This window comes from Henckelia pumila, chromosome 4 (assembly GCF_033568475.1).
Source record: "Henckelia pumila isolate YLH828 chromosome 4, ASM3356847v2, whole genome shotgun sequence".
Classification (NCBI taxonomy): Eukaryota; Viridiplantae; Streptophyta; class Magnoliopsida; order Lamiales; family Gesneriaceae; genus Henckelia; species Henckelia pumila.
In genome coordinates, this window is record NC_133123.1 from 161,465,190 (window position 1) to 161,478,029 (window position 12,840).

A 12,840-nucleotide genomic window follows, 5' to 3' on the forward strand; every position below is an offset into this window, starting at 1 on the left:
AAATGCTGATCACTAATTAAAGTTGGCAACCGTAGAACAATAAATTATCTTTGCTTACTAATGACATTAAATTCAGAATTACTTAATCGGTATTCAAAGTGTATTAATGTCAAATTTGGTTTAAGAGCTGTTAGTTTGTCATTTATTTGTTAAAAAAAATTCATATATATATATATATATAAGTTATAGATTTTTAAATGTTCCAAATGATAAATTTAAAATCTAGCCCCTTTAAGCAGAACATTTATAGATAACATGTTCATTTTTTAACATTAGATCCCTGTCTTATTTGATGACTAGAAGTTAATTTGGAAAAACCAATAATAATAAAGAGTTATAAATTTTTTTTAAAAAAAAAACATGTTGATCATTGTATATAACAAACGTAATATATCAACATGAATACAACACAGGGAACAACAAATACAGGGCATTTGCTGAAAAGAAGTTGGCTTTAAGCCTTCGACAAATGAAAATTTTTCGTTGCACACGCATGCGTGTGCCATGTTTACTAGTTATTATTATTATTTGCTTAGGTGAATTTTAATGTATGTAATATAAGTTTTACTTTCGTCACATGTGTCACATATAAGAGCATCAGTGTCAAATAAATAATATTTGAAGGATTCAGTGGTTTCGGAAAAAAAAATCTAAGTTATTGGATGAAAATGAACTTTGTCGAGCTACAACTTAAATGACTAAAATTATAATTTCTCCTCCGATCCATATGACACTTTTTAATCCGGTTCCTTGAATGATTTTGATATAATTATGACTGCTTTCTCAAATTAGAAAGATATTCTTTCATCAAAATAACAATCATATGAGAAAATTATATAAATAAATAGCAGAATAACTGATTTATCAATGCTCAAACCACAATTTACTTAAACGAAACACTCAAAATAACAAGCAACTATCAAATAAAATTCTCTTGACAAAAATTATGATGCTAATTTAAAATAAAACCACTAAAATTATTATTAGATTCAATATCGATCATTTAATGTTACATAGAAAATCGAGTTGAATATACTTTTCAAGTGTCAAGAGGTGGTCCTACAGTTTGTTAACTACATGTAATTTTTTGTGTTATTGGTAATTAAATACATATAATTTTAATTATGGAAGATAAAGTCGAGAGAATTAGATCAACTTTGATCCAAAACACTAAAAAAGATGCGGTACGTGCTTCTCAAGATTTGTTTACAACTCAAAATTTCACATCATAAAAAATAAAATCAAATATTAGCTTCTTGCAGTGGAAAACGTATCAAACTTTTGTTTCCTTATGAGTTGTTTTGTGATCAGGTGAGAAGCTCTGGTTGTCTTTCGATGTATATTAGGTTTAACCTTGAACGAATTAAGGATGATAATTTTTTTCCGCAGGTAACCCGAAGAGGGGTGAGTTTGGGGGGAGTGTTATCGCGTTCTGGTTCGGATTCTGGGATTTTTTTAAATCATCGCAACAGACTGGGGCGGGATCGAGGATGATGATAGCATCCTCATACCCGCCCCGATAGACCCGATAATAATAATAAATTAATAATAATGAATTTAATAATAAATTATTGTGATGGATGTGTTGGCCATTCTTATGACGACTGTTGCTTCCGAATCAACATTCAATACTAGTGATAGAGTTTTAAGTGTTCACCATAGTATACTTCATCCTAAAACTGTGGAGACTTTGATGTGCGATCGAGATTGGTTATGGAGTGAAATTTAAGATGTTAAATAGTTTTCAAATGAAATTATTTCTAGTATTCCATTTTTTTCATTTGTAATATACTAATATTTATTATTTATTTTGTGTTAATCATTTGATTCTACAGTTTCAATTGATCAAATTTTTGACAATTATTCTAATGTGGATTTAAGTAATAAGTTGTTTATGTCATTGTATTAAAGTGTTTTAAATTTATATATATTTTTTCTATATGTCTTATAATTTTGCAGGAGCCGGAGTCACGCACTAACAACAATACTGATTATTGCATGGAGTGATATGATGTGACATTATCACGATGGTGATGATAGTTATGAGTTTGATTTTTTCTGTTTATTGAACCATGGATTATTAATGTTGTGATGTGTATTGTTTCAGTAATATTAGTGTTTATGGTATTATGTATGTCATTGGATTTTTATATCTGCAACAGTTTCATTTTCGCTACATGCTTTGAGTTTTTAACTCGGTATTTAGTCTCTTTGAGTTATGTTATAGTTCGCATTTTTGTTTTCTATTTTTGAGAATGTAGAAAGTTATAGATTGATTTAAAATGATGTTTATGTAAAAAAAAAAAAACACGATTAATTGAAAATTTGATATTTCAAGCGGGGACGAGGATTTAATCCCCACGAGATCAGGGATCCACCCCCATCCTCATCCTATTTTCATATCTACAATGGGTATGGGGATGGGGATGAGGGTTTAATCCTCGTGGGTTTGGGGACGGGGATTCCCTAGTTACGTAGAACCAGTGATGAGGGTGGGGATGGGGGTGGGTATTTAGTTCGGGGACGGGGATGGGGACGACAAACCCGTCCCTGCCCTGCCCCATTACCATCCTTAGAACTAATACAAAAACCTGTAAATAATGATAGTCACGTAAATCGCACTGGATAAATCATGTATAATAAACTCATTAGAAAAGATTTTGGTAAAAAAAAAAATCAAACTCTTGATCATTGGATAAAAACTCACTTACTCTTCCAGCTCGTACAACACCGAGAAAAAATAAAAATAAAAAAATTGCGTTCAACCCTTAATTTCTCAAGTAATGTATATATTGTATATTTGCTAGCTACTGTCAAAATATGAGAGACCTTTTGTGTCATGCACTAGTACGGATTGGAACGACGATCAATGCCTATTTTGCGGGATGCACAAAAGTTTGTTAAGGAAAATGTTCACTCTAGCTATCTTTTCCCTCACATTTCACTATTGAATACTCATTCTTTGCATCGTATTCAGTCTTCAGAGTCCCTAGCATCCATCCCTCTCACTCGCACTCTCTGCAGCTTCAGTATGCTCTTCTCTATCTCTCTCTGTCAGGTGATTTCCTCATGAAATAACCGTAGGGGCGGGCGTGGCACTTTTAGTGACTCAAGCCGAAAGTTCTTCCAGTTTGAAGCTCGTCCTGCCATGGATAACTGATATTGTTTTTTGTTAACATTTTTTCGAGAGAACAGTTGTGTAAAGAGAAAATAACATCGATTCGTTGTTTGTTTCCTGATTTTGTTTACAATGATGAACTAGAAGATGAATTTCAAATGGCATTTGAAAATCTTGGCATAGAAATTCTTTACATGAGATTTCTTAACAAATATCTCTCTAGAACTAGAGAACAAGACGTTCATGCACTTTTGTTTCATGCGTGGCCACCATTGAAATGACATATTTGATGTTAGGGTTGAAGATAGATGGTTGGGATGATGAGTTTTTTTTTTAACACGCAAGAGTTATTCATAAATATTTTCATGGCAACTAACCATGAAAACCCCATTTTAATGTGGGATATAAGAGCCGGAAGGGTTCTCGTGTAGATTATGTAGTACTTGCACGACTCCACGTATAAGGAATCTGTTGTCTGTCTTCAATTCTAATGTGAAAAGATACAAAATATGTTTGTACAAGTTTCTTTCGATAAAAAAACGTTAAGATGGGCAGGAAAATCGCCACTTTTTGCCCAAAAAAAATGGTACATGTCATTTGCAATCTGTAGAGAGGTGTGTTCACTTACCACCATTTTATCTATTAATCTATGCATACGTAATGTGTATTATCCGAGTAAATTTGTGTTGTTGTGTTGTTGGATATTATACAAGGGTCAAACCAAAGCTTTGATTAAACTATACAATCTCATGAAAGACGTGCACTCAGTAGTGGTGGTGGGGAGTATAGTGCTAAGAAAAAAAATTGGAAGATACCTCATAGTACACAAATGCTGTGGGGGCCTCGGGTGCTAATCTAATCTTACAGGGCCATTAATAACTAGAAATATTCCATCTGAATATTAGTCTGCTTAATCATCAACTAAATAATACAGGACATTTGGCGACGCAAAACCTTACATTTGGCGACTCGAAAACACGTTGCGAAAAGAATAAATTTTTTTTTTCAGACAGACCACACACGGACCTTGGTCCGGACCCTCCACGGGGTCCGTGCCTCTTCTGGACCAGGGTTCGTGCCCATAGCTGAATGCAACAAAAACGGGATTTCAAGACAGAGTGCATCCGGACCCTTGCACGGACCTTGGCACGGGGTTCGTGACCTGTGATATACAACTCTTATTCAATCTCAAACCTCATTTACATGCATTCTGATTCAACTACACAGTCATAAACATGTAAATTACATTAAGCCCTTCTTCTAGGATACACGACATCAAATATAAACAAGTACTCGCAAACATATATACAAAGATTCATGTTCTTATTCTCATATGTTTGATACACTCAATATTTGTGTCCTCTTGCTTAAAACCCGAGTCCTCACAGGCTAAAACTCTATCTCGAGCTATCCAAGTCAAGTCTGACCAGCTCCTGCCCCACCTATTGCCATGCACACACACAAAACACAGCAATATCCGGATAACTCCGGTGAGAATAAATCCCAGTATAAATAACAAAACATGCAATATAATAAACATGAATGCAATGCATGTTTCAAATGAAGGCTATCAAGTCTGATATCAATCGAATATTGGTTCTTGGGATCTCGAGAAAATAAAATCTTAAACTAACACCAACTCACCCAATCGAGGTGAAGTTAAGTATTTTCTTTCCTCTAAATTTGGCGCAACTATAGTGAGTCTTCTGGCTCTGGAAGTAACTCTACATTCCGTGCCACTCAACTACAGCCCTCCAAACGTCATATGCACTCTAGGCCTTTCAACCCTCTGTGCTTTTCAGGCTGGAGTTCAAGATGAATGCAACATAATCTGTATGCATTAAATACTATAAAACATCTTGAACATCCACTCAAATAAGAAAGAAAATCAAGAAAATCATCTAATCACATAAGACATATAATCAAACAAGTATGTGATTAACAAGGGAATACTCGAAACAATAGCTATTTCGAGTGTTCTATCCCATCTGGATTAGCTGTCATTTATACCTTTCAATTTTGAGTCTAAAAGTACTTCAAATCTGAAATACAATCAACAACAACATATATAAAAATCTGCTCAACTTCTCAACTCAATCTCAAGTGCAAATGCTATCAAACCTTGCTTCAAATCCTTCTCGGTTCGACTCGGAGATCTCGAGTTTGGCAAACTTCGATATAAAGCTGAAATGACATGTAAAGTGACTAACAAGATCAGATGCAACTCAAACCATGCTTCTTTCAATCAACAATATCAAAGTCTTGACATTTTGCGAATCAACGGCGTAACGGCTACAAATCGACAACCCAAACAATAGCCAAATCAATCCAACAATCAATACAACCCATAATCCTCTTTATAGCAACCATAAACATGCTCAAACCGACAAAATCAGAAAGCATATTTTCGAAAATAGCTTCATAAATCCATAGAAAATTCGAACGACAGTCTTTTTTCGAACCGTCTGCGAATACATAATCGGTACAGCTCATATATGCATATATCTTAAAATCATGAATTTCCATCTTCAACATAAAAATAAAATCTGAGAAAAGTGAATGAAACTTGTACCAAAATGAAGCTCTCGGAGCGGTGATCGCATATATATATTTATCTCGAATGTCTGACGATCGGATCACAAGATATCGGAGCTTTTGCGGACAAAAATGGCGTGAGAAATGGTTTCAGTCGTCTCCGCCCTTTCTTTTCTGTTCTTCACGTGAAAAATGGCTGAATATAAGTGTCAGTTTAGATAAATATTAGACAAATTGCAGTTTAGTCCCTGAACTTTTGGCTATTTGCAATTTAGTCCTCGGAAAAGCGATTTAATTCAATTTTAATCCTTCTTCATTTAAGACTATTAAAATTTAATTTTAAACTCTAAATATTTTCAAATTACATATTCTCGCATAAAATTAAATAATTCTGGGCCTTAATACTGCTATGGAAAATTATTTGGCCACATGGGGACTAATCGTAATCCCATTTAGTGGGAGTGACATTTTTTGCATTTTTGTTTGACATCATTGAAAAACAAAAAAACACTTGTCCAAAGCCAGAAAAGAAAAAGGTACATTCTTTTCAAATCGATTATTTTTGTAAAAATTGTGGAATACTTTTGTCGTTGATTCCTTCTTAATTATTTTGTAGGCCAAGAAAATTATTTAGCAGTGCTTCAAAAGACAATCGTATTCTGACTATATGTGGTGGTATATTGTAGAAATTAAAATTTCTTGTGGTTAATGATATTGCATCGAATAAGCAACATATTACAGAAGGCAAAGAAGTGGTATTGTTGCCTTTGTCTTCGATCGTTTTTTTCAGAAATATGAGCAAAATCTTGTTGGTTTAATGTCCATGCACAGCTTCCACCAGAGAAATTCTTCTTGGCTAGGGATAACAATGGGACGGGGAGGGGCGGGGCGGGAATTAAATACCCATCCTCTTAAATGGTATAAATGATGTTAGGGTTGAAGATAGATGGTTGGCATGATGATTTCTTTTTTTTGTACAAACAAGAATTATTCGACAATATTTTCAAAGAAACTAACCATGAAAACTCCATTTTACTGCGGGATATAAAAGGCTGAAAGGTTTTCATATAGATTCTATATTTGATATTTCCATTGACTACAGTTTTACCCATTAGTACTTGCACGACTCCACGTATAAGGAATATATTATCTGTCTTTAATTCTAATGCAAAAAGATACAAAATATATTTTCGTACCAGTTTATTTCGAGAAAAGAAATGTTAAGATGGGCTGGAAAATCCCAACTTGTTGCCAAATAAAATGGTACCAGTCGTTTGCAAACTGTAGAGAGGTGTGTTCACTTACCATCATTTTATCTATTAATCTACGCATACATAATATATATTATCCGAGTAAATTTGTGTTGTTGTGTTGTTGGATATTATACGAAGGTCCAACCAAAGTTGAGATTCAACTATACAATCTCATGTAAGACGTGCACTCAGTAGTGGTGGTGGGAAGTATACTGCTAAAAAAAAAGATTGGAAGATACCTCATAGTACACAACACCAACAACTACGGAAAATTATTTGGCCACATGGGGACTAGTCATAATCCCATTTAGTGGGAGTCACATTTTTTGTGTTTTTGTTTGCCATCATGGGAAAACAAGAAAAGACTTGTCCAAAGTCTAAAAATAAAGAGGCACATTCTTTGAAAATCAATTATTTTTGTAAAAATTGTGGAATTATTTTGTCGTTGATTCTTTCTTAATTGTTTTGTAGGCCAAGAAACTTATTTAACAGCACTTCCAAAGACAACCGTGTTCCGAATTTATGTTGTGGTATTTTGTTCAAATTGAAAGGTCTTGTGTTGAATGATGTTGCATCTTATAAGCTACATATTACATAATGTAATGAAGTTGTATTGGTGCCTTTGTCTTTGATCGTCTATTTCAGAAATATGAGCAAAATCTTGTTGGTTTAATGTCCACGCACAACTTCCACCAGAGAAATTCTTCTTGGCTAGGGATGGCAATGGGGCGGGGTGAGAATGAGTTTGTCGTCCTCATCCCCGTCCTCGAATTAAATACCAACCCCCTTGAATGGCATACATGATGTTAGAGTTGAAGATAGATGGTTGGGATGATAAATTGTTTTTTTTACACACAAGAAGTATTCGACAATATTTTCCAGGTAACTAACCATGAAACCCCATTTTACTGCAGGATATAAAGGGTCGGAAGGGTTGTTGTGTAGATTCTATATATGATTTTTCCATTGACTACAGTTTCTTACCCAGTAGTACTTGCAAGGATCCACGAAATATGTTGTCTCCCTTCAATGCTAAAAAGAAAAGATACAAAATATGTTCGTACAAGTTTCTTTCGATAAAAGAAATGTTAAAATTGGCAGAAAAATCACCAGTTGTTGCCCAAATAAAATGGTATAGGTCATTTTCAAAATTTAGATAGGTGTGTTCACTTACCACCGTTTTATCTATTAATCTATGCATACGTAATATATATAATCCGTGTAAATTTGTGTTGTTGTGCTGTTGCATATTATACGAGGGTCCAAAAAATTTGAAATTCAACTATACAATCTCGTGAAAGACGTGCACTCAATAGTGGTGGTGGGGATTATACTTCTAAGAAAAAAAAGATTGGAAGATACCTCATAGTACACAACTGCTACGGAAAATTATTTGGCCACAGGGGGACTAGTGGTAATACAATTTAGTGGGAGTCACATTATTTTGCGTTTTTGTTTGACATCATTGAAAAACAAGAAAATACTTGTCCGAAGCAAGAAAGTGCATGTTTTTTGCAAATCGATTAATTTTGTAAAAATTGTGGAATTATTTTGTCATTGATACTTTCTTAATTATTTTGTAGGCCAAACAACTTATTTAGCAGCTTCAAAAGACAGTCGTGTTCCGACTATATGTTGAGGTATTTTGTTCAAATTAAAAGGTATTGTGGTGAATGATGTTGCATCTTATATGCAACATATTACAGAAGGTAATGAAGTTGTATTGCTTCAAAAGAAAGCTGTGTTCCGACTATGTGTGGTGATATTTTGTACAAATTGAAAAGTCTTATGGTGAATTATGTTGCATCGAATAAGCAGCATATTACAGAATGTAAAGAAGTGGTATTGTTGTCTTTGACTTCGATCGTCTTTGTCAGAAACATGAGTAAAATCGTGTGGGTTTAATGTCCACGCATAACTTTCACGTGGGAAATTTTTCTTGGCTTGAGATGGCAATGGGACGTTGTGGGGACGAGTTTGTCATCCCCATTCCAGTCCACGAATTAAATACCCACCCCATTAAATGACATAAATGATGTCAGGGTTAAAGAAATATTGTTGGGATTATTATTATTTTTTTACTCGCAAAAATTATTCGACAATATTTTCAAGACAACTAACCATGAAAACCCCTTTTTACTGCGGGATATAAAATTCGGAAGGGTTTTCGTATAGATTCTACATTTGATTTTGCCATTGACTATGGGTTTTACGCAGTATTACTTGCACGACTCCACATATAAGGAATCTGTTGTCTGTCTTCAATGCTAATGCAAAAAGATACAAAATATGTTCGTACAAGTTTATTTCGAGAAAAGAAACGTGAAGATGGGCAGGAAAATCCCAACTTGTTGCCAAATAAAATGGGACCAGTCATTTGCAAACTGTAGAGAGGTGTGTTCAGTTACCACAGTTTTATCTATTAATCTACGCATACATAATATATATTATCTGGGTAAATTTGTGGTGTTGTGTTGTTGGATATTATACGAGGGTCCAACCAAAGTTGAAATTCAATTATAAAATCTCGTGAAAGACGTGCACTCGGTAGTGGTGGTAGGGAGTATACTGCTAAGAAAAAAAAAGATAGGAAGATACCTCAAAGTACACAACAGCTACGGAAAATTATTTGGCCACAGGACTAGTCATAATCCCATTTAGTGGGAGTGACATTTTTTGCGTTTTTGTTTTCCGTCATTGGAAAAAAGAAAAGACTTGTCCAAAGTAAAAAAAAAAAAGAGGTATGTTCTTTGCAAATCGATTATTTTTGTAAAAATTGTGGAATTATTTTGTCGTTGATTCTTTCTTAATTGTTTTGTAGGCCAAGAAACTTAAACCTTTCACCCTAATCTGTAGTATCCTAAACATCATTTCCATACAAGTGCCTACGACAACATAACTGCAGTTAGAAATCCTGTTTTGAGACCTTACTAAGGACAGATGGTCGTTAAGTATTCTCAAATCGAGAACCTCATAGCCATTGTTGGACATCTTCTTCATTAAATCACCACGTAGTTTTGTTCTGTGCACAAAGTATCATTTAAATCACGAAAAACTTGAAACTATACACTAAAGAAGGAAAGGCATTTTACCTAAGCTTCTTCAATCAACCCCTTCTCTGGCTCTCGCTCTAGTGGGTAGCTATCGGGAGAGAAAATCAAATGGCGGCTTAACTTGTGCTCCAAGCTGCAAGAGCACCCAAAAAGTGATTTTTTTTAAAAAAATAAATTAAGAACGGTAGATAAAATCAAATATATTCTTAACTTGCGCTCCAAGCCGCAAGGGCACCCAAAAAATGATTAAGACAGTCGTGTTCCTACTGTGCGTGGTCGTATTTTGTGCAAATTGAAAGGCCTTGTGGTGAATGATGTTGCATCGAAAAAACATCATATTACCGAAGATAAAGAAGTAGTATTACTGCTTTTGTCTTCGACCGTCTCCATCAGAAATATGAGCAAAATCTTGTAGGTTTAATGTTCACGCACAACTTCCACCAGGGAAATTCTTCTTGGCTAGAGCTGGCAATGGGGCGGGGCGGGAAGGATGATAAGTGTATTTTATACACTTAATTTATATATGATTTTAATTATTAATTGTTTGTTTAGAGCGGATTTATGTGGGTATTTTGTTGTATTTGTGTTTACAGTGAATTATGGAATTTTGTGATGAAAAATGAGAATTTGTGAAGAAAATAAAAGAAAGGAAAAAGAATAAAATAAGAAAGAAGAGGCTGAGAAAAGAAAAGAAGAAGAAAGGATCGATCAGACAAAAGAGGAACAGTTATTGGGCTTTCTTGTGGGCCTTGATTGTTAGCGCTAAAGCAAGCGCTGAAGAAGAGAAGAAAGAGAGCAAACACGCAAGTTCCTTAAAGAAGAGAAATTGAAAGAGTCGAACTCAAAGCGCGCCCACGCCGTTCCTAGCGCGCCCGCCCCGTTGCTGTTTGGAAATTTTTATTATTTCGGGCAATTAATTCTATGGGCTTTTTGAGTGGGCTTTTGTGCATGATATAAAATGGAATTTAATTCCATCAGAAGAGGGGCAGCCACACACACCACACACGTCAGAGATCGTGACTTTCTGTGAGATTTTCTGTGAAGAATTTCTGAAGCTTTAATTGAAGAACGAAGACGGAGATCGATAGACCGGACACGGCGTCGACGACGGATTTGTTTTCTATCTTTTATTTTATTCTGAATATGTTTGGATTTTTGAATATGTTTTGTTTTATTCATAATTTTATTATGAACTAAATTTTTAGAGTCTAGAGGTCGGATGGAATCTGGTGTAGACGCTTTCATGAATTTTTGATTTTATTGAATTAAATTTCTTCTAGATTAATTGTTTTTTCTAGAATTGATTGTCTTTTCAATTATCTGATCAATAATTGATTTGTTATATTTATTTGAAATCATTGCTCGGGAGAGGGAATTTTGAATAGGACCATTGAAAAATACACTGTTAATTATTTATACAGCTTGGGAGAGTGTATAATTTTAACAGAGTTTTTAAAAAGAACATTGTTTTGTGATAGATCACTGCGATAAATTATTAATAGGGATATTGGAATTGAATTGTAGTTGATAAACATTATTTGTTGCTCGGGAGAGGGAAATAATACACGTAAGTGTTCTTGGCTATTAATTGACTGAAATTCTTGAAGATTAATTAATTAGGATTGATTGTTGTTGAAACCAGGTGAAATCTATACCTCTAGACCATTTTTCTCTGATTGATATTATCTGAAAGTTGTGTGCGTGCTTATCAAAAATATCTTGATTATTTTATTTTTCTGCAAAATTCTGAGATTTTGATTTTCTAAATAAAGTTTGGACTATTTTAATTACAAGCACTAAATATTTTCATTTTATTCCCTGTGGGATCGATATCTGATTTAAATCACTATATTAAAACTTGACACTCGTACGCTTGCGAGTATTTTTCACAACAACGGGGACGAGTTTGTCGTCCCCATCCCCATCCCCGAATTATATGCCCACCCCCTTAAATAGCATACATGATGTTAAGGTTGAAGATAGATGGAGTGATGATGAGATTTTTTTTACACATAAATATTATTCGATAATATTTTCAAGGCAACTAACCATGATAACCCCATTTAACTGCGGTATTTTACACACAAAAATCCGGGGTTTCACATATATTATCCGAGTAAATTTGTGTTGTTGGATATTATACGAAGGTCCAACCAAAGATAATATTCAACTTTACAATCTCGATAAAGATGTACACTCAGTAGTGGTGGTGGGATGTATATTGCTAAGAAAAAAAAATATTTGGAAGATACGTCATAAACATAACTGCTACGGAAAATTATTTGGCCACAGGGGACTAGTCGTAATCCCATTTAGTGGGAGTGACATTTTTTTGCATTTCTGTTTGCCATCATTGGAAAACAAGAAAAGACTTGTATAACGCCGGAAAAGAAAGAGGTACGTACGTTCTTTGCAAATCGATTATTTTTGTAAAAATTGTGGAATTTTTTTGTCTTTGATTCTTTCTTAATTGTTTTGTAGGCAAAGAAACTTATTTAGCAGTGCTTCAAAAGAAAGCTGTGTTCCGACTATGTGTGGTGATATTTTGTACAATTTGAAAAGTCTTATGGTGAATTATGTTGCATCGAATAAGCAGCATATTACAGAATGTAAAGAAGTGGTATTTTTGTCTTTGACTTCGATCGTCTTTGTCAGAAACATGAGTAAAATCTTGTGGGTTTAATGTCCACGCACAACTTTCACGTGGGAAATTTTTCTTGGCTTGAGATGGCAATGGGACGTTGTGGGGACGAGTTTGTCATCCCCATCCCAGTTCACGAATTAAATACCCACCCCCTTAAATGACATACATGATGTCACGGTTAAAGAAATATTGTTGGGATTATTATTATTTTTTTACTCGCAAAAATTATTCGACAAT